General features: G+C 40.7%; 1 protein-coding gene across 4 annotated transcripts in view; it reads right to left on the bottom strand.

Moving 5' to 3' along the window:
• Positions 1 to 13,497, bottom strand: part of mlphb (melanophilin b) — a 102,369-nt gene that overhangs the window by 34,924 nt on the left and 53,948 nt on the right. The gene's annotated exons all lie outside the window — the stretch shown is intronic.

Genomic DNA, 13,497 nt, shown 5'->3' with positions numbered 1-13,497 from the left:
ACAGTAAAAAAACTGCAAAGCTTCTCCAGGAAACGTTTAGTGCTCCAGTTACAAATAAAACAAAATTATCGACATAGATTAGATCTTGATTTCTGTAAACAGGCAAAATGTTTAACTAAACAAAGTCATGAAAAACATGTTTACAGATCTTTTCAGTGACATGAGCGTGTTAGAATGTTTATTTCCATCCACTACTCAATTTACTGACCCACAGTATGAAGTTATCTGTACATCAGTGTAGCCTGTATGTATATGCCTATTTCTGTCAGTGTCTCCTATCATATTTCTTATTTGACCCCTACCCCGTGATTTTGAGTGGCCCTTTATCCCTTCAGTTACCACGGATAGTGGTTAGATCTTTACGAAATAGATCAGTTTCCCCAAGACCCTAATATGACATCAGTAATCATCAGTGGCGTTTACATAAACAGACACAACTATGAAGACAAAGCACAAGACTTACTCTTACTCTGAAAATTACACCCACCGGAGGGGAAACAATCAGCGCCACAATATGCAACCAAGGGCTGAAACAACAAAATGACTGTAGCGAGCAGTCTGCATGTCAAAGGATTTTTTTAGCCCCTTATGTCTCCCAGAGGGGAAAAGTTACATTAATATTAATTTTAATTTAATGCATATTTAAAAGAGACAAAGCATATTAATGAACATCAGTATAAAATACAAATGTAAATATCCTGGAGTTAGAAGGACTGCTAATTTACATACGTAGTTCCCCGGCAGGTAACAGACAATAGCAATATCAGGAAAGAAAGGAAAGGAGATAAAATAAAATAAAATAAAAAATACAACAATTCATACAGAGGGAAAAAGTGCAGAAACAGTAGCAATGTGGTGCATGGTGCAAAGTGCCTTATCTATGTGCAAGGTGCAAAATTCAACATGTGTTGGTTGGGCGCATTTACCATGTATCACTGGATAAAAGGACAAGGAGCTATATTGCAGATACAGAGCATAAGAAGAATCTGAACTTACTACTGTTGGTCTATCCAACAATTATCCTCCAAACTCGTCATATGTCCCCACTATCAGTTGACATGCATGTCAAAATATAACTCACTAGGCACCCTCCTGCATCAGGTTTGGACATTCTGGGACAGGGTGTCAATCCAGGCTGTTTACATGCATTGTGTTTTTTCAAAAAACACTTCTGTTTCCACACAAAGTGCAGTTTCTTCTTTTTACATGCATAGTCCTTGAAAATAAACTCACAATGTATATAAAATCCTTAGTTTTAGGGTTTATTTCCTTAAGTTAAGGCAACAAAAACATGAAGTTAGGTTTAGAAACAAACACTTTGGTTTGGCTTAAAATAAGTAGCCTACACATGTTATAATAGATAGATAGATAGTTAGACAGATAGACTGATCAATAGGCAGACAGACAGACAAAAGGTGAGTTTCTATCAACCTGCAAATTGCGCAAACTGAAAATGCAAATATAAAATACACCTAATGGAAACATCTCAATTTTGTAAAAGCTCCCATTTATCGCAAAAAGTTTTTAAGCTTGCATGAGGTGGTATTTTAGGAGATTTAAAAAATGCCTTATTTTTTTAGCTTTTCTAGGTCACATGATGCTATGACTATGCGCTTGAGGTGTTATTGCATCGCAACAACATTGCTCAACAAAAGTTAGGCGGATCATCTGGAAGTTTTGAATCCACAATTTCTCTGAAACACATTTTACAGTCACATTTTTTTTTTTTTTTTACTTATTTCAGGAACATATTAATTTAAAGTAATCATATTAGTCTACAATTTTAAAAAACTCTCAACCTTTAATTTGTTTTCCTCTCTATAAATCAACACTGCTCTTACAGCCATGCTGAGTTAACAGAGGAAAAAAAATGCAGAAAAGTTACTTTCTTCGCAATGTTAATTTCAACAGTGTCTTTTGGGAATAGCTAAAATTGCACTTTGGAAATACTCTGTCTTCAGCTCATAATTGTACATGCATGATGCAATGAGTGCTACAATAACTATGGACAAGTTCTACTGAAAAACTTCAAGAAGCAAAGCAAATTCCCTCTCAAAGGTACCCACATTTCCTCTTCTCTGTGTGACTTGGCGGCTCCTTACATGTGTTATTATGAGTGATTGCCTTGAGTCAGACTATTCTCTTCAAAGTTTGGAGTAAACTGGTGCTGATTGTTGGAAAAGCTACAGCCTTGCTCAGTGCAGTAAGACGCTGACGGTAGTGGAGGGGAAAAATTCAGATAACAAATCCCAAATGTCACACAGCGTGGGTGGAGTCTGGCAAAACACCCACCGAGGATGAAAAGATGCTTATTGTTTATTGAGGCTTTTTTAGGCCATGCTTTTTAAATTATAGCACAGATCATCGGGATAAATTGGATACTTTGTAAAAATCCCATAACCTTTAGCAGATACAGCTGCTGCCGGCCATTAGCAATGTGATTTAAATGTAATATCTGTTAAATCTTCCCTCCTCTGAAATATCAAATCCCACAGATCTGATGGACAAGACGTTCTTCTGTGGCTCAAGATGTGTGCTGTAGGCAACTCCACAGCTGGCCGGCATGGTCAAAATATCAGACAAATGCAAGAGAAGTCTGTGAGTGAAGGTGGTGCCCTCTGCCGAGTTTGTCAGGCACTTTATAATTAATAAAACGAGCTGCAAGGTGGTTTTAATTTCAGGCTTTTCGATCAAGATATGGATGAAAGCTCTGGAATATTTCCAATAAGTGCTAAGATTTTTTGTCCAATCGTGAGGATTTTGGTATCTTAATTTTGCTTGATTACTTGGTCATTGCATTGCACTCAAAAGCACAATGGAATGTAATAACAAGAAAGCAGCATTGATTGATTTTTGGCCACTTGGGGGCAACAGAACAAACTGTCAATGCAACATAGGCTATTATTACCTTATAAAGTTCTTTAAGCCATCGAAATGTTAACAAAAACTTGCCTTCTTAAATATCCACAGGACACTGTATATATATATATATATGCATACTGATTTCGAGCCAAGTATTTGGCTACCTGATGAATGTAAAGCCAATATTTACTTAAATAATAAATAATATAATAATAATAATACATTTTATTTGTATAGCGCTTTTCAAAATAGTCAAAGACACTTTACAAGTACAGACAAGCAACACATTAAAAGGAATAAAACATAAGTTAAAATCATGAATTAAGATCACACATTAGAAACAGTTCTGAAGAGGTGGGTTTTGAGAAGGGGTTTGAAGTTTGACAAGGTAGAGCAGTCACGGATCTGTTTGGGGAGAGAGTTCCAGAAGGAGGGGGCAGGAGAAGGCTCTGTCACAACTGTTTCGGTGCTCGGTGCTGTGTGGTGGGGAGAGGAGGTTGGCATCAGAGGAGCAGAGGCTGCGAGAAGGGATGTGGTGGTGGAGCAGGTCGGAGAAGTAGGAGGGGGCCTGGTTATGGAGGGCTTTGTAGGTGAAGGACTTTGAATTGAATATGTTGGGGGATTGGGAGCCAGAGAAGTTTTTGTAGTACAGGGGTGATGTGGTCACGGGAGCGGGAGTGTGTGAGCAGACGGGTGGCAGAGTTCTAGATGTACTGAAGTTTATTGAGGACTTTGGATGATGAGCCGTAAAGAATGCTATTGCAGTAGTCAATTCTGGATGTTATAAATGCATGGATCAGAGTTTTGGCAGCAGAGAAGGAGAGTGACGGATGGAGACAAGCTATGTTTCTGAGGTGGAATAAGGCTGTTCTGGTGATGTGACTAACATGTTCAAAGGAGAGGTTGCTGTCCAAAATAACTCCAAGGTTGTGGATGTGAGGGGAGGGTGAAAGGGTGGAGTTGTCGATGGGGAGGCGGAAGCTGTGAGTGGTTTTAGTGAGGGATTTGGGGCCGATGATAATCATCTCTGACTTATTGCAGTTTAGTTGAAGGAAGTTGGCTTGCATCTGTGAGTTAATTTCAGTGAGGCAGTTGATCAGAGTGGAGTGGGTTGCAGAAGTGATGGATTTGGTGGAGATGTAGAGCTGGACGTTGTCAACATAGCAGTGGAAGTGGAGGCCACGACGGCATATGATATTTCCAAGTGGGAGCATGTAGAGGATGAACAAGAGGGGACCAAGCACCGAGCCCTGGGGGACGCCTTGGGACAGAGGAGCAGGGGAGGAGGAGCAGTTGTTGATGTGAATGAACTGCTGTCTGTTGGTGAGATATGACCTTATCCAGGAGAGGACAGTACCAGTGATGTTGAGGGAGGATTCAAGGTGGGAGAGTGTTTGTTTATGGTGTCAAAAGCTGCCATGAGGTTGAGGAGGAGGAGAATATTGAGGTGGCCGAAGTCTGAGGAGAAGAGGAGGTTGTTGGTGACTTTAAGGAGGGCTGTTTCAGTGCTGTGCTGAGAGCGGAAACTGGATTGAAATGGTTCAAACAGTTTGTTGGAGATGAAGTGGGATTTAAGTTGGGAGGCCACAACATGTGACAGAATTTTAGACAGAAAGGGGAGATTCGAGATGGGAAGCTATTCAGTGTGTCGGTGTTGAGTCCAGGTGTTTTGAGAATGGGGGTGACAGCAGCCAGTTTGAGAGTTTGGGGAACAGAGCCAGAGGTCAGGGAGGAGTTCAGGTTGCTGTAGATAGTGTTAGTTTTTGTTTGAAAGAAGGAGAGGAAGGAGTTGCACTTGTCGACTGTGAAGGAGTTGGAGGAGTTGTTACTGGGTTTAAGAAGTTTGTTGACTGTGGGGAACAGAGCCTTGGGGTTTGTGGAGCCAGAGTGGATGAGGTTTGAGTAGTAGGAGGACCGGGCTGGGGTAAGAGCGTCTTTGTATTGTTGAAGGTAGTCCATGTAGGCTTGAAGATGCACTGTTAAACCGGTTTTCTTGGATAGTCTTTCAAGCTGGGGCTTACGGGATTTCATTTGGTGGAGTTCAGGAGTGTACCAGGAGGCTAAGTGTAAGAATGAGACTGTTTTGGATTTAATGGCGCCAGATGATCGGTAATGGAGCCAGATGATCAAGACAGGAAGAGAGGGTGACATTGTAGTAGTCGACAAGATCAGAGGGATTATCAGACATAGGTGGAAGGGAGGCAGACATTTTGCTGGTGAGACAGGCAGAGAGAGCAGAGGGGAAGAGAGATTTGAGATTTCTGAAGGAGATGTTGCATTTATTTTTTGGGATGGGGATAGGGATGTCACTGTCCATGGTGATTGGCAGGTGGTCGGAAATATTGAGGTTGAGGCTGGAGAGCTGGTATAGTGTAATACCAGTAGAGCCGAACAGGTCCAGAATATGACCACGGCTGTGGGCGGGGAAGTTGACATGCTGTGTGGAGTTAAAGCATTGTAGCAGATCCAGAAGGAAATCTAGGTTGTGGTTAGTTATAAAGTCATTCAGAATGAGGCTTTTATTGTTGAGTGAGCAAGTGTTGAGCAAAGCCAGTTTCAGGTGATGTTGCCTTGTGATGGGTTGTGAGGACTGAGGAAGGGGACGGAGATTGGACAGATTCACGTGTTGTTTGTTGTGATGACGTAATGAGGGAGTTAGCGTGCGACAGGAACACAGGGATGGGATGCAGTTTGGAGACGTGGAGTTGTAGGTGTCAGGCAGGCAGACAGGCAGGCAGAGATTACACTTGACAGCTAAAGCGAGGTTACCAGGCCAAAGAAGTATGGCAAAGCTGTTCACGGCACGAGGGAACTTCTTGGCAGCTAGTTAGCTGGTAGCTGAATGTTTGTCCACATATAATGCTACAGACTCGCAGAAAACGTGACTGAGTTGTTTGTCGAGTTGTAGAGGCAGGCGGCCTTGTAGAAACATCAGAACTGTTAAGAATTAAAGGGAGTTCAAAAGTGGAGCGGCAACCAGAGTGCGCCAAGATAAAGACATCATGTCTTTATCTTCACAGGCGGCACATGGACCAGGTTAGTACCTCTCAGAATGGTGGGGGTGAAAAACTGCAGCTGCAGCAAAGTTTGCCCTCAAAGTTGAACTATGTTTGGGGACGGTGTTACCAGTTCCACCACATCAAGAAGACCTGGGCTTTGGATGAGCTTCTTTCTTTCTCGATCTCCAGCCTGATTTATGATGAAGTCTGCAAATGTCATAACATTTTCCTGAGCGCATCTCCGATCAAAAAATCCAGCAAACAAACTGCTCTCTCAGGTGTTAAGAAGGGACAGGAAACCGATTTAAAGTTGACACTTCTGTCTTCTTCCTTTTCTCCTTTTTACTGTTTGTCCCACAAACAGAAGTGTTTTCCATCGACTTTACAGAGTAAAACATCCCCTCTGTCCTACTTAAAATCGCTAACACCGTCGGTGAAACTACACATAAATTACCGCTTTCTTCCTGCGGCTCACTGACAACCGCTACCGTGTCAACAGCTAACCGTTACCGTAGTTGGCTGTTTAGCTTGTTAACTTGTTAGCTCGTTAGCTCAATTGATGTTAGCCTTTAAATAAAATTGGTCTTATATAAGACAGAAGTTTAAAATATAATACCACTGAAGGACAGGTGAAGTTCTCAGTCACATTTTATGTAAATTCAAATGCTACGTCAGACAGGTAAACCTCTCTCTTTTGCTCTCTTTTGGTCTACACCAACTTCTAAGAAAACATTGGCGTTCTGAACATCTATCGCTTCTTGGAGTTGCATAACATCACTCAGCAACAACACAGTGATCTCGCATTTTGTTTTATCGACATTCCAAAAATATCGCAAGTTCTGTGCAAATCTGTGATAGAAACCCGCCTATGGTCGTGTATCAATGGTGTCTTATCCGCCTACCCCTGTAGTTGCTCAAACTTTCAGGGAAAGCAGAGGAAACACCAGATGATCATTGAAAATATTACAGTTTCACACAACTTTAATCAGTATCAGTAATCAAGCATTTTTTGAGCAAGCTGACAGCATGGATACGAACAATTCTGGGTTCAAGCTTTTAAGAAAAGCAAAGGAGAAAGGAAATTGATTCTATCTGTTTCACAAGGATTTGCCACACTGTTGAATGTTTCTTTGCAATGACATTTTTTTTAAACATTCAGAAAGAGTGCATTGTTTGGAGCTGGGGTTGGCTCTCTATCAGGTACAGAGGCGTTTTGGACTCAGCACCTTGACAAAAGAAATGCACATGCTGACAGAGGTAATGTACTCAAAATGTTTATTCGACCTAAAGGATATAAACACTGTGTTTTAGTGGGAAACATTTATTGTCAACATAACTTTTGTTTGTTTATCAGAAAACTCAGCGGGGCCCTTTAAGGTAAGAACTCATATTTATGGATAGAAACTGCACAGCAGCACTTATGCAATTAGAGGGAACTCATATTTGTCTTAGATAAGATTGTTTTCTCTTTTTCCTTCTTTCATACAAAAAATCTGAAAATCTGGAAAAAATCTTTATGTTATAAATACTTGACATGACTACACACACTTTTAGTTTTGCACAAGCTCAAGATTGTCCTCAAAGTCCTCACTCTTCCTCAGTATTTGATTAAAAGCAGGTACTGCAGAGTTTCTGCTTAACTGGCAAAGCTCAGGAATCCGGGTGCGGCAGCCAGACGTTCACTTACGCACAGACAGCTATGAAGACCAAAGCAGCTGAGTGTTCCCATACATGGTGATCTTCTCACCATGTCTGTTCACACAAATCAAATCCTCCCCGGTTTTAACTCAACTTCCTGTTTCAGATGTCTTAACCGAGTATGAGCTAGTGTGTTTATCTCTGTCTTTAATCCTAACATCATAATGTCATTTCCCCCTCTTTGCCACACTTGTTAAATGCCAATTCTGGTGTTTAACAGGTTACCATATACTTCGTATGGAGAGTTAAAGTGAGAATGTGAGAGAGAGAGAGAGAGAGAGAGATAGAAAAGGGGGAACCAGGAACTGGCACAGAAACACACACACAGAGGATAACAGCTAAAACATACTGTTTTACAGAGAAAGACCCAGCAGCTGCACATTAGCTTGTGGTTCAGTTTTCTATAAAGTTTCTTTAGACAATTTTTAAATAGCCTATAAAAATAAAACAATAATGTCATTTAATGAGGAAATGTATTACTTGGATTTGAGTGTAGATAGAGTGATTGATTTTTGCACAAATTTCCATTGTGCTGTTGTACTGTGTGAAATCCGTCCTCATTTGACTGTGAACCAGCCCAAGCAAACATGACTCAGTTATAAATCTACTGCAGCTTAACTTAATTTAGGTTTCCGTTTCAAAATGAGAGACAGCTTATTTTCCATCTCTATGCAGAAAGCCAATGCCTTTCATTTGGAGTTGTGCTTGTGTTCACTTGATAAATGCATGGTCTATTCTGTGAAAAATATTAGCTCTCTAGCTGCTAAATGCTTCACTATGTTTACCAGCTTTTTTTCGACTTTGTCTGTTGTTTGATGCTGTACAGGGAGCGTTCAGTGGAAGCAATGGTGATGACAGCAGTGTCACTGAACTTAAGCACGTATCGAGGTCTCATACAAGTTTAAAACACCCACAATTATGGCTAAAATTGTGTGTGTTCTAGGAAACGCAATGAAGGGTTGCCAAAGAAAAACAAATGTTATTTGTTTTGAACTAGCGGCAACTTCAGAGGCTAAAAAAGCATCTGCAGTTCATCGAATGGCCACTTGGGATTGTCTCCAAAACAGAGTTAATCCAACACGTTCTTATCCCAACTCTTCAAATATTGCCCCTTTGCAGTGGCCTTCTGCATCTACATATCACGCTCTAGGTATCCCTCTGCATCTGCTCTTAACGTTCCAGGATGCCACTATTGTGACATCAACACAAGCACATGGTGGGATTATGTTGCACATGGTTATGTTTAGGCAACAAAAGCAAACAACCAAAGCCAGAAGGTCATCAAATGCTCATGCTGGCAAGGTTAGTATTTAGAAAAGAAGGCACATGGCAGGGTGTAGAGAAAAGCCCATAATATCGAGGCAGGGAAGCGAGATAGATCCAACAAACCCCAGACTTTCATGCAGAAGTCTGGGGTTTGTTGGATCTATGACCTGCCTCTCCACCCTAGGGCTCACTATATAACATCATAGCATTTCAACCTGATGCTGTCCTGCCACAAATCATGCAGACACCACAGGTTCTGTCTGGCTGCGTTTTCAAGTGACACCACTTGTCAACAAATTATGCAGAGATGGCAGGTGCCTCCAGTCAGCTGTCGGTGTATAATAACATCGCAACAGGCTCTGTCCGGCTGCGCTCTTAACCGACACCATCAAGCAGTGTTTCATGTGGATGCTTAAGGTTGCGAAAAGGCTTTTGGCTTTGGGATCTTACGCCAAAAGCACTGTCAAAGCAGCGGTATTTGACGACTTTGGAATGAGAATGGGCTGAGTCAATCTCCATAGACCTCCTTGTTAAAATGCCAAACTTTACATGTAAATAAACATGTTTACAGCCTAGAACAAAAAACGATTTTGGTTTCTATAGTTAATTTCAACTTTCATGACAACTGTATTGGGGTAAAAACTGTTATAATGTTATATACAGCCAAAATGCCAAACTTGTCACATTCAAACTTAAGTCCATGAAAAAATGAGTGAGGTCATTGTAGCTACATCCATTTTTTATATGTCATCAAACATCTCCTCCACCTCCCGATTAAAAAGTCAGCTTATATATTACGCCACTTTGCAAATGTTGATGTGATGTGTATGAAACATGTAAATATATCATAGTCGTGGTTTGCAGATATGTGTGATTTTGCAAACAGTGCCCTCTAATGACTGTTGAATATAGTTACTTTAAAGATGTATTAATGAGATGATTTTTTTGTCCACCTGGGGGCAGCAGAGCAAGCTAAAAGCACAACCTTAACATATTATTGCCTTACAATTATGACAAACATATTCAATTTTGTTACTATGAGCAAGCCCCTTCACATTACAGCCATTTGTTTCATTGTAAATAGTAGGATACTTGAAAGTGCAGCTTTGAAGTTCAGTATTTTAGCCCCATTAGGAAGCAGTTAGAAAGTCCTGCTGTGAATGCATCATAGATTTGCTACCACTATGACTGTGCATCATGTGAAATCATTTGAGGATTTGTAAAACCTTATAGCAAAAATATTTCCCAAAAGAATTTTTTAAAAATTCAGACCTATAAGTAATAGTAGAGGTTTTTTTTTTCTCCACAAAACATGCTTAACAGTTAAAAGTGTAAGACTTGTGTTAAGTAGCTTCTGGTATTTTGGTGGACTTGGTAAAGCAAAACAAAGTCTAAATTACTGCCAAAAAAAGCTATTTCCCTTTATAATCCCATATGTGTGATTTAACAAGATTCAGGCGTGACAGTTTTATATGTAAACCACATGAAGATCTGTGCCTATTTATAGTTTGCAAAGGCCATGGATGAAAACAACAGTTGCCTCAGCAGCAAACAACGGTTTGTTCGAATGGAAAACAAACAGCTAAAGAAGAACCTTGGCAGCCATCACAACTGGAGTGGTTAAATTGAAGAAAGACACTGTTGTTCAGTATTTGTGAAAATAAAAAAAACACTATTAAAGAAAGGCCAACTCAATGGCCTGCCTCTAGAGAGGTGAACCTTCAAATGCACACTTACTAAAAAAGCTGGCCTTTACAACCAAAGTCTGACTCTGTCCATCCATTCCTTTGGAGAATGCAGGCCTGAGGAGAAGGTTTTTGGACAGTCTTTTATCATGCACATGCAGACACATAAAAGCACTTCATTTAACAGAGAATGGAAAAAAAAGGAAATACAGGAAATCTGAATGAATGAAATCAAAAAGTGGCTCAAAGTCTGGAAAATTTTAAAGTGGCTCAGATAAGCCACAATGAGAACTGTAACCTCAAGCGTTTTAGTCTCGGACATCATAATACTGCATGAATAGGCAGGAAATCTATTTATCTTCAATAGCTATATCAGAAAAACAGGTTTTATAAGTAACAAAAATCATCCATGTTTGAATCACACTAAAGATGTGTCAGATCAAGATATTCCTCAGTTTTACCTATTATACTGAAGGCCCTACACACCCACACAGGGATTTTCAATGACTCTGGAGGATTAGACTTCCAGTCCAGGGGAAGTTGGATGGAGCTGTTTGGAAACTGTGATGTCACCAAACTTTGTACTGAGGAGATGTCAATCCAGAGCTGTTTTTACACACGTACACAGTCCCTAAATGATCTCGGGGTCCAGGCAAATGCTTCAATTGAAAGGACGAGTAGTTCCTGCATTATCACGAAAGCTTGACATTCTGTCTTGTAGAGGAGCCTTGTGTCCAAATCTCACGTTAATGCCTTAACAAGAAAACTGATGTCATGTGTTTAATCAAACTAAATGACACTCAGGAAACTTGGACAGGTATTCCAGGGAAAATATAATGAAACTGCCATGTGTAATCTTGGGGGCAGTTGATATTTGAACGGATTCAATAGGATCCCAAAGCTGAAAGTTTTTGCCTCAGGGTCTTGTTATTGATTAATCATGTCCTGACTATATAAACTTAAGAGGTATACAAAGAAAAACAGTTGAGAAATACACAAAGCAGGTGTAAATCTTGCTTTAAAAATGTGCTGCTGACTGTTTTCTTCATTTTGTGGACTCTCCTTTCTATCCTAAAGGACTGCTGCTACTGCTGCTGTGCAGAGGTCATCCCACATCCAAGGATGGAAGGAAATTCCCTCTAAACCCCCTCCTCCCACAGCCTGATATCTAAACCACCCATCAGTCACCACTGCCAAGGAGACATGTGAGCAGTAGCTCAGTGAGTCAGGAGCAAATGACAGAATCATCTGTTGGAGATGTACAGCTCAACAAAGTTAGCCCAGCCTTCAGGAATAGATGCAGTATGTCATTTCCACTAAGAGAAAATCGAATCAGCCAGATAACCACTTACACAGTATGACAGGCTTTGAGGACAGGACATGTGATCACTGTCTCGCCTGACATGACAGTGTCCCGTCTTTTATAGGCTGGCATGATAAAATGACATGAAGTGCAGCGTACCACCATGCCATACAAATACTGGACAATGTCTCCATTCACATGGCCCTCCATTCACATTGCCTTATAAAGAACTAAAGTACCTACTTCGTAACTTTTGAAAGAAAAAGAAATCTGTTGTTTTTGTCTTACTTACAAACAAAAACTTAACTTCACATACATTAAAACATCATTTTGAGTAAACACAGTCAGGTTTTCCTTCCTTTTCCCAGCCTTGGGCTGTGAAGATCAGTGGTTAACAGTAGCCACAGGTAATCCCATTGTTATGACCACAGTGGCTGCTGTTCAACAGCAGTTACAATACATAGTCTTGCTATGTAGTCTAGTGACTTAGACTTCTGGTTGAAAGTTTCAAGCTGAAGTCGGTTTTGTTGTGCCTGTAACCACACCCAACAATTATGAAGTTCTGGCATGCAACTACCAATGCCAGGATGTCAACCAAAGCATGTAATGGGATTATGCTTCAAAAGTGGTGTTAAGGCAACAAAAGAACATGGTAACCAATGCGCGGATGTCAACAAAAGTGCATGGTTAGGATTATGCAACCAAGGCACGGATGGTTAGGTTTGGGCAAAAAAGGCACATGGTTAGATGGAAAAAAAAACACCCCATCACATTCAAATTGCAAGAAAACACTGACCACCTGTGTGAAAGTACAGGGCTTGTCAAACCCACCTATAGGGACCTGCATGCTCCTTATATCACATCTTTACTAACGGTGTTTGAACCTGATGCCATCAAGCCGTGTATCATACAAATAAGACAAAAAACAAGCTCTGTCCGGCCGTGATCTCAACAGACGCTGACTGTTCACGTATAATGCTGCCGTGGCAGGTTCCATCCAGCAGCTAACCAAGCTAACTGCGGCCAGCTCTGTCTGGCTTTCTTCTCAGCTGTCACTGTTGAGTGGCATATCATATAGCCATGAAAGGTGGCTTTTGGCATCAGGATCTTACGCCCAAATCAATGCAAAAGCAGCGGTATTTGATGATTTTGTAGTGTGAAATGGCTAATAATTCTTCATATTAATAAGTAAAATCTCATTACATGGTATAGCTGTGAGTGTACTACTTCAACAAGAGCCTCCCTGTCTGACTGTCCCTCTCTTTCTCTCTCTTTTTATCATGAGACTACCGTTTTCTGATCTCCGCACCAGGAAACAGTTGGTAAGAGTCCACTTACATAAAGGGTAACAGGGCTAACTGTAAGCATCACACTGCTAACGTTACCTAACAGTTATTAACGGGTTTCACGTCAGAATTGAGCTGTTTGGGTGTCAGTGTGAGTTTGTTGGGACCGTGAAACAACTTGGTGTCAAACGTTAGCCGCTGCTACTGTGTTTGCTCATGCCAGGCAGAAACTGAACAAATCAGGGGGAGAGTGACTCAAAGATGGTCCCTCAGTGCTGCTTTTGGCCCATGTAAAATTAATGGCAGGGACAAAAAAATGGCTGATTTTTCTCGTAACCTTTCAATCTATGGTTTAATTGACTAATATAAGCCTAGTTGTTCAATGGATGAATTTTAAA

The sequence above is a fragment of the Plectropomus leopardus genome, chromosome 10 (genome assembly GCF_008729295.1).
Source record: "Plectropomus leopardus isolate mb chromosome 10, YSFRI_Pleo_2.0, whole genome shotgun sequence".
In the NCBI taxonomy this organism is placed as follows: Eukaryota; Metazoa; Chordata; class Actinopteri; order Perciformes; family Serranidae; genus Plectropomus; species Plectropomus leopardus.
The sequence above is the reverse complement of the archived record's forward strand: the minus strand, read 5'-3'. Positions and strand labels throughout refer to the sequence as shown.